The sequence below is a fragment of the Aquarana catesbeiana genome, linkage group LG10, assembly GCF_042186555.1.
Source record: "Aquarana catesbeiana isolate 2022-GZ linkage group LG10, ASM4218655v1, whole genome shotgun sequence".
NCBI classification, from domain to species: Eukaryota; Metazoa; Chordata; class Amphibia; order Anura; family Ranidae; genus Aquarana; species Aquarana catesbeiana.
In genome coordinates this window covers 251779619-251798576 of record NC_133333.1, presented here as the reverse complement: position 1 = coordinate 251798576, position 18958 = coordinate 251779619, and the positions used below count along the sequence as shown (strand labels likewise).

Genomic DNA, 18958 nt, shown 5'->3' with positions numbered 1-18958 from the left:
TTCCGGTGCCATCCGACGCTTACCGTAGCCAATGGCAGCGGCGGAGGCGATCGGGTCCTCTCTGTTGCTGTGTATGGAGATGAGCGAGGGGAAGATGGCCCCCACCCGTCTCCATATCACTGCAGGGGCGGAAGCGACGTCAAAACGTCACTTCCGCCCATAGGTCTTAAAGGGACATTTTTTTTTTTTTTTGAATGACATCATTTATTTTATTTTAATTGCATTTTAGTCCAAATATGAGATGTGAAGTCTTTTTGACCCCAGATCTCATATTTAAGAGGTCCTGTCATTCTTTTTTTCTATTACAAGAGATGTTTACATTCCTTGTAACAGGAATAAAAGTGACACAAATTAAAAAAAAAAAAAATAGTGTCAAAATAAATAAAATAAAGTAAAACAAATCAGAATTTTTTTTTTTTTTTAAAGCGCCCCGTCCTGACAAGCAGAAGCGAACGCATACTTGAACAGCGCCCGTATATGAAAACGGTCTTCAAACCACACATGTGAGGAATTGCAGCGATCGTTAGAGCGAGAGCAATAATTCTAGCCCTAGACCTCCTCTGTAACTCAAAACATGCAACCTGTAAAAATTTTTAAACGTCACCTATGGAGATTTTTAAAGGTAAAAGTTTGACGCCATTCCACGAGCGGGTGCAATTTTGAAGCGTGACATGTTGGGTATCAATTTACTCGGCGTAACATTATCTATCACAATATAAAAAAAAATTGGGCTAACTTTACTGTTGTCTTATTTTTTAATTAAAAAAAGTGATTTTTTTCCAAAAAAAAGTGCGCTTTTAAGACCACTGCGCAAATACGGTGTGACAAAAAGTATTCCAAAGACCGCCATTTTATTCTCTTAGGGTGTTAGAAAAAAAATGTATAATGTTTGGGGGTTGTACGTAATTTTCTAGCAAAAAAACAACAACTGTTTTTAACTTGTAAACAACAAATCTCAGAAAGTGGCTCGGGGCTTAAGTGGATAAAAATCATTGAAACATAAAATTGCGCATGACCATGAAATCGCAAAGAAAACGATGGCACCCAAAATTCTCCACAGGTGACCTTTTAGAGGTTATCAATTTAGAGTTACGCATGAACTATGGTCCTAGAATTATTGTTCTCATGTGTGGCGCAATTGATGTTTACATACATGTGCTTGCCCTATGCTGCGTGTTTTATATGAGGTATGTAAAAGGGGGGGGGGCAGGGGTGCTTTAACCACTTCAGCTCCAGAAGGTTTTACCCCCTTCATGACCCAGGCCATTTTTTGCTACTTCTGCTGGTGATTGCGCGGTTGTGTGGTGCTGTACCCAAATGTAATTGAAATAATTTTTTCACACAAATATAACTTTCATTTGGTGGTATTTGATCACCACTACGTTTTATTTTTTGCGATATAAACTAAAAAAAAAACATTTAAAAAAAAAATATATATATATATATATATATATATATATATATATATATATATATATATATATATATATATATATTTTTTTTTTTTTACTTTATGCTATAAAACATATCCAAAAAACAAAATAAAAAAAAAATCTAATTTCTACATAAATGTTGGACAATATATACACTATATTATCAAAAGTATTGGGACGTCTGCCTTTACACACACATGAATTTTACTGGCATCCCAGTCTTAGTCCGTAGGGTTCAATATGGAGTTGGCCCACCCTTTTGGTCAGGAGGCGAGCCGAGGTCACAACAGGAATCACTTGAAAGTATAACACAGGTTCAGGAACAGGGAAGAGCTGAAGACAATCCAGCAACTTGGGTCAGACAGATGCAGCCTTATATAGGCCAGGAGGGGAACCACCTGTCACATGATGCGCCTATGGCGCCCATTTCTTCTACTGGCAAGATTGCCAGTACTTCCACGGCCTATTCCCTGACACTATTTCTCTGATATACACTCTTTCTAGCAAGCTTTGCTTAAAAACAGGGATTTTTAGTTCACACATTCATTGCAATGCATGTTTAAGCCGGCCAACTGCGTCAAAGTAATCCCTCTCTGGCCAGTCCCTACTCTACTTTGTCCTCTGTCCCCCTCCAAGAGCAGTTTCCTCTGGGGGAGGGGGATACAGGACACTATTGTGGGGGGGTAATGATGTGAAGAGGGCAGAGGACACCGCTATTGGGAGGGCAGAGGAAACTATAGTGTGTGTGTGTGTGTGTGGGGGGGGGGGTGATGTAAAGAGGGCAGAGGACAGGAGGCATAGGACACTAGAGTGGGATAAAGGGGGCACAGGACAGTGCTATTGGGGGAGGGCAAAGGACAGTGCTATTGGGGGAAGAAGACACAACAGTGGGGGGACAATGTGTCCTCTGCCCCCCCCCCCCAAGTTCAGTGTCCTCTGGGGGAGGGGGCTGCAGGACACTACTGTGGGCGGGGGGGGGGGGTAATAATGTGAAGAGGGTAGAGGACAGTACAGTAGTGGGGGGTAATGACGCGAAGAGGGCAGAGAACACTGCTTTGAGGGGGCTCAGGACACTAGTGGGGTAAAGGGGGACATGGGACAATGCTACTAGGGGGGGAGAGGACACAACCGTGGGGGGAAAATGTGTCCTCTGCCCCCCCCAAGATCAGTATCCTCTGGGGGAGGGAGGTACAGGACACTACTGTTGGGGGGGGGGTTGATGTGAAGAGAGTAGAGGACACTACAGTGGAGGGGGGAGTTGGGGGGTATATTGAAGGGTACGAGGACACAATAGCTGGGGCAGGTGATGTGAAGAGGGCAGAGAACACTGCTTTGGGTTGAATGGTACAGGACACTACAGTGGGGTGAAGGGGGGCACAGGACAGTACTATGTGGGGGGGAGAGGACACAATAGTGGGGGGATGATATGCCCTCTGCCCCCCAAGAGCAGAGTCCACTGGGGGAGGAGGGCAGAAGACACTACTGTAGGGGGTAATGATGCGAAGAGGATAAAGGATACTACAGTGGAGGGGGGATTGGGGGTGATGTAAAGAGGGGAGAGAACAGTGCTTTGGGGGGAAAGGACACTGCTATTCAGGGGAAGAGGACACAAAAGTGGGGGGGTGATGTGTCCTCTGCCCCCCCAAGATCAGTGTCCTCTGGGGGAGGGGGGTACAGGACACTACAGTGGGGTGGGGGAGTTGGGGGGTAGTTTGAAGGGGAGCAGAGGACACTATAGTGTGGGGGATGGGTTCGGGGGTGATGTGAAGAGGGCAGAGAACACTGCTTTGGGGGGAGGCACAGGACACTATAGTGGGGTGAAGGGGGACACAGGTATTGGGGGGGAGAGGACACAACAGTGTAAGATCAGTGTCCTCTGTGGAAGAGGGATACAGGACACTACTGTGTGGGGGGGGTAATGATGTGAAGAGGGTAGAGGACAGTACAGTGGGGAGTGGGGTTGGGGGGTGATGCAAAGAGGCTGGAGAACACTGCTTTGAGGGGGCACAGGACAGTGCTATTGGGGGGGCAAAGGACAGTGCTATTGGGGGAAGAAGACACAACAGTGGGGGGACAATGTGTCCTCTGCCCCCCCCCCAAGTTCAGTGTCCTCTGGGGGAGGGGGCTGCAGGACACTACTGTGGGCGGGGGGGGTAATAATGTGAAGAGGGTAGAGGACAGTACAGTAGTGGGGGGTAATGACGCGAAGAGGGCAGAGAACACTGCTTTGAGGGGGCTCAGGACACTAGTGGGGTAAAGGGGGACATGGGACAATGCTACTAGGGGGGGAGAGGACACAACCGTGGGGGGAAAATGTGTCCTCTGCCCCCCCCAAGATCAGTATCCTCTGGGGGAGGGAGGTACAGGACACTACTGTTGGGGGGGGGGTTGATGTGAAGAGAGTAGAGGACACTACAGTGGAGGGGGGAGTTGGGGGGTATATTGAAGGGGGCCGAGGACACAATAGCTGGGGCAGGTGATGTGAAGAGGGCAGAGAACACTGCTTTAAGTTGAATGGCACAGGACACTACAGTGGGGTGAAGGGGGGCACAGGACAGTGCTATGTGAGGTGGAGAGGACACAATAGTGGGGGGACGTTATGCCCTCTGCCCCCCAAGAGCAGAGTCCTCTGGGGGAGGAGGGCAGAAGACACTACTGTAGGGGGTAATGATGCGAAGAGGATAAAGGATACTACAGTGGAGGGGGGATTGGGGGTGATGTAAAGAGGGCAGAGAACACTGCTTTGGGGGGAAAGGACACTGCTATTCAGGGGAAGAGGACACAAAAGTGGGGGGGTGATATGTCCTCTGCCCCCCCAAGATCAGTGTCCTCTGGGGGAGGGGGGTACAGGACACTACAGTGGGGTGGGGGAGTTGGGGGGTAGTTTGAAGGGGAGCAGAGGACACTATAGTGTGGGGGATGGGTTCGGGGGTGATGTGAAGAGGGCAGAGAACACTGCTTTGGGGGGAGGCACAGGACACTACAGTGGGGTGAAGGGGGACACAGGTATTGGGGGGGGGGGAGGACACAACAGGGTAAGGTCAGTGTCCTCTGGGGAAGAGGGATACAGGACACTACTGTGGGGGGGGGTAATGATGTGAAGAGGGTAGAGGACAGTACAGTGGGGAGTGGGGTTGGGGGGTGATGCAAAGAGGCTAGAGAACACTGCTTTGAGGGGGCACAGGACAGTGCTATTGGGGAGGCAGAGGACAATGCTATTGGGGGGAGAGGAAACAGCAGTGGGGGGATGATGTGTTCTCTGCCCCCCAAGATCAGTGTCCTCTGGGGGAGGGGGTCAGAGGACACTACTGTTCGGGGGAATGGGAAGTGGGGCAGAGGATACAATAGTTTGGGGGAGATGATGTGAAGAGGGCAGAAAACACTGCTTGGGGGGGGGGGGCACAGGATACTACAGTGGGGTGAAGGGGGACACAGGACATTGCTATAGGGAGGGCAAAGGACACTGCTATTAGAGGGAGAGGACACAACAGTTGGGGGACAATATGTCCTCTGTGTCCTCCGGGGGAGGGGGTAACGGACACTACTGTTGGGGGGGTAGTGGTAATGATGTGCAGAGGGTAGATGACACTACAGTGGGGGGCGAAATGTGAAGAGGGCAGAGAACACTGCTTTGGGGGGAGGCACAGGACACTACAGTGGGGTGAAGGGGGACACAGGTATTGGGGGGGAGAGGACACAACAGTGTAAGATCAGTGTCCTCTGGGGAAGGGGGATACAGGACACTACTGTGGGGGGGGGGGGGGGGGGTTGATGTGAAGAGAGTAGAGGACACTACAGTGGAGGGGGGGAGTTGGGGGGTATATTGAAGGGTACGAGGACACAATAGCTGGGGCAGGTGATGTGAAGAGGGCAGAGAACACTGCTTTGGGTTGAATGGCACAGGACACTACAGTGGGGTGAAGGGGGGCACAGGACAGTACTATGTGGGGGGGAGAGGACACAATAGTGGGGGGACGATATGCCCTGTGCCCCCCAAGAGCAGAGTCCTCTGGGGGAGGAGGGCAGAAGACACTACTGTAGGGGGTAATGATGCGAAGAGGATAAAGGATACTACAGTGGAGGGGGGATTGGGGGTGATGTAAAGAGGGCAGAGAACACTGCTTTGGGGGGAAAGGACACTGCTATTCAGGGGAAGAGGACACAAAAGTGGGGGGGGGGGGGTGATGTGTCCTCTGCCCCCCCAAGATCAGTGTCCTCTGGGGGAGGGGGGTACAAGACACTACTGTGGGGGGGGGTAATGATGTGAAGAGGGTAGAGGACAGTACAGTGGGGAGTGGGGTTGGGGGGTGATGCAAAGAGGCTAGAGAACACTGCTTTGAGGGGGCACAGGACAGTGCTATTGGGGGGGGGGGCAGAGGACAATGCTATTGGGGGGAGAGGAAACAGCAGTGGGGGGACAATGTGTCCTCTGCCCCCCCCCCCCCAAGATCAGTGTCCTCTGGGGGAGGGAGGTACAGGACACTACTGTTGCGGGGGTTTGATGTGAAGAGAGTAGAGGACACTACAGTGGAGGGGGGAGTTGGGGGGTATATTGAAGGGTACGAGGACACAATAGCTGGGGCAGGTGATGTGAAGAGGGCAGAGAACACTGCTTTGGGTTGAATGGCACAGGACACTACAGTGGGGTGAAGGGGGGCACAGGACAGTACTATGTGGGGGGGAGAGGACACAATAGTGGGGGGATGATATGCCCTCTGCCCCCCAAGAGCAGAGTCCACTGGGGGAGGAGGGCAGAAGACACTACTGTAGGGGGTAATGATGCGAAGAGGATAAAGGATACTACAGTGGAGGGAGGATTGGGGGTGATGTAAAGAGGGGAGAGAACAGTGCTTTGGGGGGAAAGGACACTGCTATTCAGGGGAAGAGGACACAAAAGTGGGGGGGGTGATGTGTCCTCTGCCTCCCCAAGATCAGTGTCCTCTGGGGGAGGGGGGTACAGAACACTACAGTGGGGTGGGGGAGTTGGGGGGTAGTTTGAAGGGGAGCAGAGGACACTATAGTGTGGGGGATGGGTTCGGGGGTGATGTGAAGAGGTCAGAGAACACTGCTTTGGGGGGAGGCACAGGACACTACAGTGGGGTGAAGGGGGACACAGGTATTGGGGGGGGAGGACACAACAGTGTAAGATCAGTGTCCTCTGTGGAAGAGGGATACAGAACACTACTGTGGGGGGGGTAATGATGTGAAGAGGGTAGAGGACAGTACAGTGGGGAGTGGGGTTGGGGGGTGATGCAAAGAGGCTAGAGAACACTGCTTTGAGGGGGTACAGGACAGTGCTATTGGGGAGGCAGAGGACAATGCTATTGGGGGGAGAGGAAACAGCAGTGGGGGGATGATGTGTTCTCTGCCCCCCAAGATCAGTGTCCTCTGGGGGAGGGGGGCAGAGGACACTACTGTTGGGGGGAATGGGAAGTGGGGCAGAGGATACAATAGTTTGGGGGAGATGATGTGAAGAGGGCAGAAAATACTGCTTTGGGGGGGGCACAGGATACTACAGTGGGGTGAAGGGGGACACAGGACATTGCTATAGGGAGGGCAAAGGACACTGCTATTAGAGGGAGAGGACACAACAGTTGGGGGACAATGTGTCCTCCGGGGGAGGGGGTAACGGACACTACTGTGTGGGGGGGGGGATAGTGGTAATGATGTGCAGAGATGACACTACAGGGGGGGGCGAAATGTGAAATGTGAAGAGGGCAGAGAACACTGCTTTGGGGGGAAAAGGCACAGGACACTACATTGGGGTGAAGTGGGACACAGGACAGTACTATGGGGGGGGGGGCAGCATGTCTTTGGAATGTGGGAGGAAACCGGAGTACCCGGAGGAAACCCACGCAGGCACAGGGAGAACATGCAAACTCCAGTTGTCGTGGTTGGGATTCGAACCAGCGACCCTTTTTATTAGTGTAGTGGGTAGCGAGAGCGCTACCCACTACACCACTGTGCCGCCCATATGCAGGGGAGGTACCCTCCCCAGTCATTAAATCAGGTTAAGTTGTCCATCGGGGACATCCTATATCTCCCGAGGCAGACGGTGTGGGCTGCCTCCTCCACTCCTCCCACAGACTCCTTCACTCTGGCTCATCTCACAGCTGAAGAAGGAGAAAGAGGAGAGGACACAGCAGCCCCAGGTGTCTTCATCTCTAGGCATGCTGTAAGTTACTGAAAACTGTCACTACATAGAGTCCTAACCTGCCCTATACCACCCTAACCTGCCTTATACCACCCCAACCTGCCCTATACCACCCCAATCTGCCCTATACCACCCTCACCTGCCCTATACCACCCTAACCTGCCCTATACCACCCTAACCTGCCTTATACCACCCTCACCAGCCCCATTCCACCCTCACCTGCCCTATACCACCCCAACCTGCCCTATACCACCCTAACCTGCCCTACACCACCCCAACCTGCCTTACACTACCCCAACCTATACCATCCTCACTTCCCTTATATCACCCCAACCTATACCACACTCACCTTATACCACCCTAACCTGCCCTACACCACCCCAACCTGCCCTACACCACCCCAACCTATACCATCCTCCCTTCCCTTATATCACCCCAACCTATACCACACTCACCTTATACCACCCCAACCTGCCCTAAACCACCCCAACCTGCCCTATACCACCCCAACCTACCCTATACCACCCCAACCTACCCTATACCACCCCAACCTGCCCTATACCACCCTAACCTGTCCTATACCACCCCAACCTACCCTATACCACCCCAACCTACCCTATACCACCCTAACCTGCCCTATACCACCCTCACCCTTTACGTCCCGGAATGTAAATTCCTCTTCAAGTCCATTCTTTCCATTTTCTGACGTTCCCATTTCGGCATCCCTCTCATCGTCCAGGAATATTGTGGTGTATATACTTCTAAACCATTCCCTTTGCAGCTTTTCTTTTTCCTCCTCCCTCTGTTCATCCTGGACTATTAATATCTCTTCTAGTCCAGCCGATTCCACTTCCAACACCACCGTTTCCGGTTCACGCTTTTCTTCATCTTGAAATAGAGGTGGTCCACTTATCACCATTTCCAATTCCTCCTCCCACTCCTGGGAGCCCATGAATCTTGGAAATCCTATTGGACATCCAATCCATTTCAAGTCCGCTTTTCCTTCTTCCATCTGTACCTCCTTCAGTTTCCTCCAGGAGTTCCTATTACTGTAAAGACTGAAAAAAGGGTAAAAATTATATAATTAGCTTTTACAAACTAACAGAAATTAGCAGCATTAAAGGCTGACTCTACCTAAAACCAATATCTCGGTATTAAAGAAGCACCCATTGTTTGCTTTAACCAATGGCTTCTTATATAGACACAGCAATGGGCAGACTTCCCTATAATAACTTAGGAATCTGGAGACCCCTGCACTAAAACCTAAAATTCTTAACTCTGCCATCGCCGGTGAAGTGAAACACCATCATTTAGTGTTGTACCAGATAAGACGTCCCCAAGAACTGGGAAGACTTAATTGGATCTCTCACCACCAGTAAGAAGTCGGAGAAATCAAAAGTCACTTTGCCTTTCCCACCCAACCACGTAAACCTGAGATACCAATTTTAGTTCTACCTTAACTGTACATTGCTGTGAATTAGTTCTGGCATAGACTTTGTTACAATAAACTACTATGATATATGCAGAAATTGGACAGCATAATGAAAAAAAAATAATTTAATTGCACACCAGGAACCCTTTTCTTATTGTTACCTGCAGCCTCAAAACCATCCACCTCTGTCCCACAGACATTCTAAAGCTATAAAATGCACTTATTACAAGCAAAACAGACTAACTCTGTGCTCAGAGAAGAGCTTTTGCTGCTAAAATCTGGGGACTGAACACAGAGGGTAAGCTGCCAGTAAAGTAGGAAATGGGCCTTTGTTGATAAAATGGTATAAAATGAACTTACTTTATCAAGCATCCTGCTACCATGGCCACCGCTATCAGAAAGAGGATGATTCCGGCAGTGATGGCCACATAGGGATGTTTCATCAGCACTGAGATATAGTTCCTCCTCTGGGGTTCAAACTGTTTTTCGGTGTCAAATTGGCTGGCCCCCATTGTTGGAGCTGCTTTAAGAAACGCCATTCTTGGTTGTACTTCTGGTACTGATAAGGAAGGCTCTAGTGATTCCTTGTCCACAATTGCCGTAGGTTCCTCAGTCATGGCAAACGTCTCCAAATGGGACTCAAGCTTTCCTGTTTTCCTCCCATATTGGCTGGCCTTTGTTGGTATTGCTGGTTCAGAAAAAGCCATTGATGGTTGGGTTTGCTTTATTGCTTGGAAAGACCCCAGTGATTCCTTGTCCTTAGTTGTCTTATGTTCTTCATGCATGACTAACTTCCTCAAATGGGAATCATATTTTGGCCTTTTCCTACCAAGTCGGCTGACCTTTGTTGGTATTGCTTGGTCAGAAAATGCCATCGGTGGTTGGTTTTGCGTTGTTGTTTGGAAAGACCCCAGTGATTCCTTGTCCTCAGGGAATGTAGGGCCTTTGTCCTCAGGCAATGTCTGTTCATCCACAGGCAATGTCTCTTTTTCATCCGCAGTCACTTCCTGGTTTTCATGTGAAGTCACTTCCTGGTCTTCAGATGAAGTCACTGCATGGTCTTTATATGCAGGCACTGTCGGTTTTTCATCCACAGGGAATACCTGTTCTTCATCCCTGGTCTGGATGGTAGAAGTGACTGGAGGGGGAAACATGGCCATACGCCTGGAATGAAATTTCTTGCCTAGGTTCATGAGCGGAGAATCTGCATAAAAGAAATGACAAAGAGGTCAAACAAATGTACAGTGAGCCAACAGGCCAAACTTTTTATTGCTTAGTTATGCATTCAATATGGATTTACTGTATCTAACACTTACCTGCTACATGAACATTGAGCCTTTTAACTGGTCCGCTCTGTACACCATCCACCTTGACATTGATCTCGTACGTCCCACTGTCCTCCAGGCGAAGAGGACCGATAGTGAGAGAACAGTCTTTTTCCGCGGCATGGGTCGAACTTAGGTGCGCTCTCTGGTCATGATGACTCAGAGGTTGCAGCTTGATGCCACTGTGCCGCGGGATGGTCATGTACGTGTGGGTTCCGGCTGGTGCCATCCTCCATTCTATGTCAATCTGTTGATTGCCAATCACTCCGTCAATGGTGAGATGGCATGGAATCACCAATTTGGAGCCAGCTCTAGCCTCCAGATGGTTGTATGGAAGCTCAGCATAGGACTCCAGTGATTCCTTATCCTCAGTTGTCTTATATTCTTCATCCATGACAAACTTCCTCAAATGGGGATCAAACTTTAGTCTTTTCTTTTCTTGTCGGCTGGCCTTTTCTGGTATTGCTAGTTCAGAAAACGCCATCGGTGGTTGGTTTTGCGGTTTTGTTTGGAAAGACCCCAGTGATTCCTTGTCCTCAGGGAATGTAGGGCCTTTGTCCTCAGGCAATGTCTGTTCATTCACAGGCAATGTCTCTTTTTCATCCGCAGTCACTTCCTGGTTTTCATGTGAAGTCACTTCCTGCTCTTCATATGAAGTCACTTCCTGGTCTTCATATGCAGGCACTGTTGGTTTTTCATCCACAGAGAATACCTGTTCTTCATCCCTGGTCTGGATGGTAGAAGTGACTGGACGGGGAAACATGGCCATATGCCTGGCTTGAAATTTCTTGCCTACGTTCAGTTGTTCTTCATCCATGACAAACTTCCTCAAATAGGGATCATACTTTAGTATTTTCCTTTCTTGTCGGCTGGCCTTTTCTGGTATTGTTGGTTCAGAAAACGCCATCGATGGTTGGTTTTGCGTTTTTGTTTGGAAAGACCCCAGTGATTCCTTGTCTTCAGGGAATGTAGGGCCTTTGTCATCAGGCACTGTCTGTTCATCCACAGGCAATGTCTCTTTTTCATCCGCAGTCACTTCATGGTCTTCATATGAAGTCCCTTTCTGGTCTTCATATGAAGTCACTTCCTGGTCTTCATATGAAGTCACTTCCTGGTCTTCATATGCAGGCACTGCCTGGTCTTTATATGCAGGCATCGTCTGTTTTTCATCCACAGGGAATATCTGTTCTTCATCCCTGGTCTGGATGGGAGAAGTGACTGGACGGGGAAACATGGCCATACGCCTGGCTTGAAATTTCTTGCCTACGTCCATGAGCGGAGAATCTGCATAAAACAAATGACAAAGGGGTCAGACAAATGTACAGTGAACAAGCAGACCAAACTTTTTCTTGCTTAGGTGTGTATTCGGTATGGACCTACTGTATGTAACACTTACCTGCTACATGAACGTTGAACTTTTTAACCGGTCCGCTCTGTACACCATCCACCTTGACGTTGATCTCGTACGTCCCACTGTCCTTCAGGCGGAGAGGACCGATAGAGTAAGAACAGTCCAGTTCAGCGGCATGGGTCGAACCTAGGTGCGCTCTCTGGTCGTGATGACTCAGAGGTTGCAGCTTGATGCCACTCTGCCGCAGGATGGTCATGTACGTGTGGGTTCCGGCCGGTGCCATCCTCCATTCTATGTCAATCTGATGATTGGCAGTCACTCCGTAAATGGTGAGATGGCATGGAATCACCAATTTGGAGCCAGCTCTGGCCTCCAGACGGTTGTGTGGAGGCTCAGCATGGGACAATGCTACGGAAAGAGGGAAAGAGAGAGAAATTGTGGTTAATAGTGAAACATTTCCAAAGTTATAATATATAACATCAAAGTCAGTAAAAAAGTAAAAATGTAAAACGCTTTTTGTGGACCTTAGGTGGATCTGACATTCCTGGGATTAGATACTTTAAACCTTTCGCTGCCAGGGCTGTTTTTGCTTTTTTTTTTTTTTTTTTTTTTAGTATTTTAAATCTTTTTGGGCCTAGAAATTAAATTTTCCCCTCGAACATAATTTTTTTTTTTTTTTTTAAACAGACACCCTGGAGTGTAAAATGATGGTAGTTTCCAATAGACCGCTGATGTCTCATTTTCCCGGAAGTGTTGTTATACATGTCGCTTCCGGGTTCTTTGTGGGGTGGGGAGATCAGCAAAAAAGTGTTCGCTGGTCTCCCTCCACTCCACCCACGTGACACCAGGTGGGACAGCGGAGCCCAAGAAGCGTGGCGCGGGGGGGGGGGGGGGGGGCACATATGTCGGTGGCAGTAAAAGAGTAAATAAAACTGCTAAGATCTCACGGTTTGCCCAGCCCTCCATGGTTTGCCCAGCGCCAAAAACGTGCCTAAAGCTGCGTTTTTATAAAAGCGTTTAGGGGCGTCAAGAGCTTGGGCGTGAATTATTTTAATTGATTAGAGTAATAATTTATTGTGGCCATTGAAATGAATTAACGCTCGAGCGCCTAACGCGCATTTAGGCAAGGCATGATTTTTTTTTTTTTTCTGCAAAATGTTACTTCTCCATGAATGTTTTTTTTTTTTTTTTTCATGCCTCTATACGCCTGTGTGCGCATGGACACATTAAGGGGCGCTTAGAGGCAGAAAAAATAAATTTAAAAAAATCAAACGACCCTAAATGTGGGCGTTTTTTTACGCCCAGAGTGCATGAGGCTTATAAGTGCCTTCAACCATTGTAAAGGGCAGGAGGTGGCGGGAGGCGGGTGCATAGGAGCATGCTACATGTTACACCCTAAATATGCGTGTAACATATTCCTAAAAGGTGGACGTATCCTTTAACTCGGAACTAAACCCTCCTCTCCTTTACAGCCAAGGAAGCTGCCATGTAAGCCCTTTGTTTGAGCTGCAGTTGCCATGGAGCTGCACATGCCATCTGTTATGGGGCCACCCACCTGATGGGTTGACAGTTTGTTTGAGAGGAAAAAGCAAATGTGACAGTTAGCTTTCCCAGCATGCCTTGTATGTAGCTGTGTTGGGAAGGCATTAAATCTGTTGGGTTTAGTTCCACTTTAAGGCTAAGTGGTGATGTCCGTATTGCTGGTACTTGAGTCCCCTTGCAATGCGCTGGAAATATAGCGCTGCCGATAGGAATACTGTCAGCCAATCAGTGATTCTTTTTATTAGTTAAAGAACCCCGGGTAGGCTCAATTCACAAAGCTTTAGCATAGGAAAGAAGCATCTTTAAATGTAGCCAATTAAGTGTAATTTATTAATTGCATAAAACTGAATTTACAAAGCCTACATATCAGGACAAGGAGGCTTATGTTCAGAAAAGTGTCGGTTATTTTCACCAAGTCCCATGAGATTTAAAAAAAAAAAAAAAAATGGTTAAATGGCTAAAAATAGAATCACTCATCCACACATCCAAGCAGAACTAAACCCACCAAATTGTTAAAAAAAAAAAAAAAAAAAGCTGAGATTACAAATGATTATAATTTTTAAAGAACCCCCCCGCATAAGAAAGACCGATCTTTAGCCAATTAAGTGTCATTTATAAATCACATAAAACTCCATTGACAAAGCCTACATATCAGGACAAAGGAGGCTGATGTTCAGTTATTTTCCTCTAAGTCTTATGAGATTTAAAAAAATAAAATAAAAAAAATAACGGTTAAATGGCTAAAAATAGCATCACTCATCCACACATCCAAGCAGAACCACCAATTGACATGTTTACCAAAAAATAAAAAATAAATAAGAAATGAATATATGAACTTACCTGTCCCCAGGTGCAAAGCGCACAGGAAAATGAGCAGTTTTATTAAAAACCTCATTTTTTCAATCTTTATCACAAAGATAATGAATTGCAATTCAATAAAGTCTCCTGGATCACAAATATAATAAATGTAACTCAGAAAATTCGCTAAATATCAGAGAAATATCGCAGAGCAAATCACACGAGTGTGTTGTCACTACGACCAACTATCACTGAATGAGGCTGGCTGGTTGTGTGTGTGAAGAAATAAACAGCTGCTCACTATGATGTCATCAAGCTCAGGCTGCTGCTCACTGATTGGCTGACACTATTGCTATGGGCAACAAGGCATGTCCAGTGGCTCAAAGAGCAATCTGTGATCGACAGCTATAGTCTAGCCTTAAAGATCCCAGTGGGTGCAACTCCCCTATATTTATCATAGGGATAAAAAAAAAAAAAAGCTTTGTTTTTAGCCATTTGACTGTCATTTTTAAAGCGGTATTAAACCCAAAATAAACATTTCTTATATTACGGCTTACAAATTCTTGAATGTGATGGCCGCATTCATTTTATTTTTTAGGTTTTTTTTTTTTTATCTGGTAATCCAGCCAGAAAATCTGTTTTTATTTTCTTTTTTTTGTTTTATAATATTAAAAATCACAGACAGATGATATAGAGGTAACAATAATACATGTAATTAAAAAAATGACTTCCAAGAGTAAAAAAAAATAAAATAATATGATATAATAAATATGTGATGTTTTTATTGTTTTAAATTATATTTTTATTTTCACAGCACAAACTCTCCAGCTGAATGTATCAGTTTACATGGATAAGGCAAACCACTTAACGCCGGCGGGGGGGGGGGGGGGGGGGGGGTTACAATGATCTTTTTTTCTATTTATGTAAATCTTTTATCCCAGAAGAAAAAAAAAAAAAAACACGTTTGCTATAACTGATTTTTAAGTATCAGCTGGAGTTTGGCTTTAATTTGTTAGTGTATTTAAATCCACTAGTCCAGCTAACACTCCCCCCTCCCCCTCCCCCAGACTGACAATGCTGCTGTCTGTTGTGCCTCCTGTGCTCTCCGTTTAACCATTTGATTTTACATGGTGGTCATTCAAAAAAGTACACAAAAAAAAAAAAAAAAAAAAACACACGTTAAAGCTAAGCTCCACCCAAAAGAGGAAGTTCTGCTTGTTTGCACCCTCCCCTTCTTTTTTTGGGGGGGGGGGGGGTGGGTACCTGGTTTTGACAGGTACCTGCTCCCACTTCTGGCTCAGATCGCCATGGCAAACTGAGCTGGACGTTCCCCCCCCCCCCCCGCAGTCTCCTGGGACACATCACAGGTCTTGGAAGACCGCGGGGACCATTCACAAGGAGCAGCACGGCTCGCGCATGCGCAGTAGGAAACCAACTATGAAGCCGCAAAGGCTTCACTTCCTGTTTCCCTTACTTCAGATGTTGGCGCCGGTGTTCCCGTCAGATTAGGCGACCCGTCAAATCTCGTAACGGAAGTGATGTTCCATCGCGGCCATCTTGGTACACCCCGCACTCGGCCGCAGTAAGCCTGCAGTCTGAAGTCGCCAAGTCACGATATAAGCTCATTTCATACGGAGCTTATATCCTGAAATAAAGGATTTGGAGGTCCGTGACACTGTTTTGATGCTGAAATCTAAAAGCAGCGGTCTTCTGTCAGATCAGCAAACCCGCGAGATCAGCGGGCTCGCCGCCGCTTTTAAGATTCAACATCCAAACAGTCAGACGGATTTCTAAATCCCGCATTTCACGATATAAGCGGAGTTTACTGGTAAAAAAATGAATGTGAAATGCAAAACTCCGGTGGGTGTAAAAAAAAAAAGATGTCCGCTTGGCGACTTCGGAACTGCAGGCTTAGTGCGGCCGAGTGCGGGGTGTACCAAGATGGCCGCGACGGAACCTCACTTCAGGTTAGGAAATCTGACAGAACACCTGCACCAGAATCGGACTGAAGAATCGGCTCGGGGTGAGGACAGCGCTGGACCCCCGGACAGGTAAGTGTCCTTATACTAAAAGTCAGCAGCTACAGGATGTGTAGAGGATTTGTACCTGCTGACTTTTAATTTTTTTTTTTGGGGGGGTGGGGGAGCCTGGAGCTTCTCTTTACCACTTCAGCTCCGGAAGATTTACCCCCCTTCAAGACCAGGCCATTATTTTGCAAAACAGCACTGCGTTACTTTAACTGACAATTGCGCGGTCGTGCGACGCTGTACACAAATAAAATATATGTCCTTTTTTTCCCCCACAAATGGAGGTGTCATTAACCACTTCAGCCCCGGAAGGATTTATCCCCCTTCCTGACCAGAGCACTTTTTGCGATTTGGCACTGCGTCGCTTTAACTGACAATTGCGCGGTCGTGCGACGTGGCTCCCAAACAAAATTGACGTCCTTTTTTACCCACAAATAGAACTTTCTTTTGGTGGTATTTGGTGCGGTTTTTATTTTTTTGCGCTATAAACAAAAAAAGAGCGACAATTTTGAAAAAAAAAAAAAAAACGCATTATTTTTACATTTTGCTATAATAAATATCCCCAAAAAATATATAAAAAAACATTTTTTTTCCTCAGTTTAGGCCGATACGTATTCTTCTACATATTTTTGGTAAAAAAAAAAAAAATCGCAATAAGTGTTTATTGATTGGTTTGCGTAAAAGTTATAGCGTCTACAAAATAGGGGATAGTTTTATGGCATTTTTATTAATTTTTTTTTTTTTTTTTTATTAGTAATGGCGGCGATCTGCGACTTTTATCGTGACTGCGACAATATGGCGGACAGATCGGACAATTTTGACACATTTTTGGGGCCATTGGCATTGATACAGCGATCAGTGCTATAAAATTGCATTGATTCCTGTAAAAATGTCACTGGCAGTGAAGGGGTTAAGTGTGTCCTAGGGAGTGTTTCTAACTGTGGGGGGGAGGGGCTACGTGTGACACGTCACTGATCACCGCTCCCGATTTACGGGGAGCAGAGATCGGTGTCCTGTCACTAGGCAGAACGGGGAAATGTTTGTTTACATCAGCATCTCCCCGTTCTTCCTCACCGTGAGACGATCGCGGGTATCCCGGCGGACATTGGGTCCGCGGGACTCGCGATCATGGGTGCGTGCGCCCGCCTCTTAAAGGGCAACATACAGGTACGTTAATCTGCCCTTCTGCCACAGTATATCGGCGTGAGGCGGTCGGGAAGCGGTTAACTTTATATTGACACCCGTAGTGGTTTGCAGATGTCGGTGTGACCCGTCTGCGATTTCGGCGCGATGTGAGAACCCACACAGGAGTCGCAGGGTTTCCGGCATCGCGTCAGTGTGAACGCAGCATTGGGCCGGGTTCACACCGGAACCACAGCGACTCTTGTACGGGTTTCCTGCATCACATGCGACTCGCGGGCAGGTCACACCGACAACTGCAAACCACTGCGGGGGGTCAATATAGAGTTAGTGACACCCCCAAATTGGTTGACAGAACGCAGTGCGAATTGTGAAATCGGATCGCCTGGCTCCGGACACCCAATGCGATCCGATTCCGATGCGGAGCAATAAAAGGGTCCGGCGTCACTTCGGTGGGAATGCGATGCACAATCTGTACGGCTGAACTGGCATCGCACAGACCTCACACGTGGAGGGCTCAGCAATGCGGTGCGAATCACATGCGATGTTTCGTATCGTGTCGCATTCGACTGAACCCCGCCTTCAATTTGTAAACAAAAAGTGCCAGAAAAAGGTAAAAAAAAAACCTCAGAGTTCTGTCACAACCAAGATGGCGGCCAGTCACCGCAGTCCACCTCACAGCTGGAGCCCGAGTCCTCCCCAGCGGGCCGGTACACCGGATCAGGACTTCATCTCTCCAATATGAGAATCACATCCCAGCATAGAGACTGGGATTTACACACACAGACATTGCCACACCCAAGATGGCGGCCTCTCATTGCCCCGCGCCCGCCTCACAGCCACAACCTGACTCTTCCCCAGCGGTCCTGTAGACCAGAGCGGGGATAGGTATAGCCTACGGGAGAATGACATTCCCGGTACGGCGAGCGGGACGCCGGGATTTTACATTTGTAGCTTTCCACAACCAAGATGGCGGCCGGCGGCGGCGGCGGGACGTCCTGTGTGAATCCCGGACGTCACGCGGCACGAGTTCTCGCGAGAGCGGCCGGCCGGACGCAGAGGAGCAGCCTGGAGGTGCAGAGTGAGCCGGGAAGTGGCAGGTATATAAGAGGGTGCGGGGTGTGTATTCCTCTCACGGAGGTCTGAGTCCTGGAGACCCCCTGAGGGGTGGAGGAGGGGGGCCGCCATCGTTTTCTATGTGCAGCACCGGGGTCTCAGGTTCCCCTCCCAGGAAGGACATCTGCATGGAGTTTGCATGTCCCCCCTGTGTGGGATTCCTCCCAGTCTGGTTATCTGCGTGAAATCAGCCCCGAAACCTGTGTAATAATATGTGTGTAATATGTGTATATAATGATATGTGTGTATATAATGATATGTGTATATAGTAATATGTGTGTATATAATGATATGTGTGTATAATGATGTGTGTGTAATATGTGTATATAATGATATGTGTATATAGTAATATGTGTGTATATAATGATATCTGTAATGAATGTGGGTCCTCTTCTAAAGGGATGAAGTGGAAGCTCCAGTTGAGAGACTTGCGGGGTGTCTATACATGCACACAGACCATGACCGATTTGTGATCTCCGGCATTGGAAAGATCAGCGTCTGTGTGCGTTGGCCGGGGTCCCCACATGTGTATCTGTGCGCCGGGGTCCCCACGTGTGTGTGTGTGTGTGTGTGTGTGTGTGTGTGTGTGTGCCGGGGTCCCCACGTGTGTGTGTGTGTGTGTGTGTGCCGGGGTCCCCAC

The 18958-nt window shown here is 47.9% G+C and overlaps 1 protein-coding gene across 2 annotated transcripts in view; it reads left to right on the top strand.

Annotated features, from left to right (window-relative positions):
- Positions 1–18158: 18158 nt before the first annotated feature.
- The window catches only part of ZBTB48 (zinc finger and BTB domain containing 48), a 55113-nt gene continuing 54313 nt past the window's right edge, over positions 18159–18958 (top strand). For both annotated transcript variants that reach the window (XM_073603627.1, XM_073603628.1), the window contains exon 1: positions 18159–18302. The gene's annotated coding sequence lies outside the window, so the exon portion shown is untranslated. The remainder of the gene's footprint in view (positions 18303–18958) is intronic.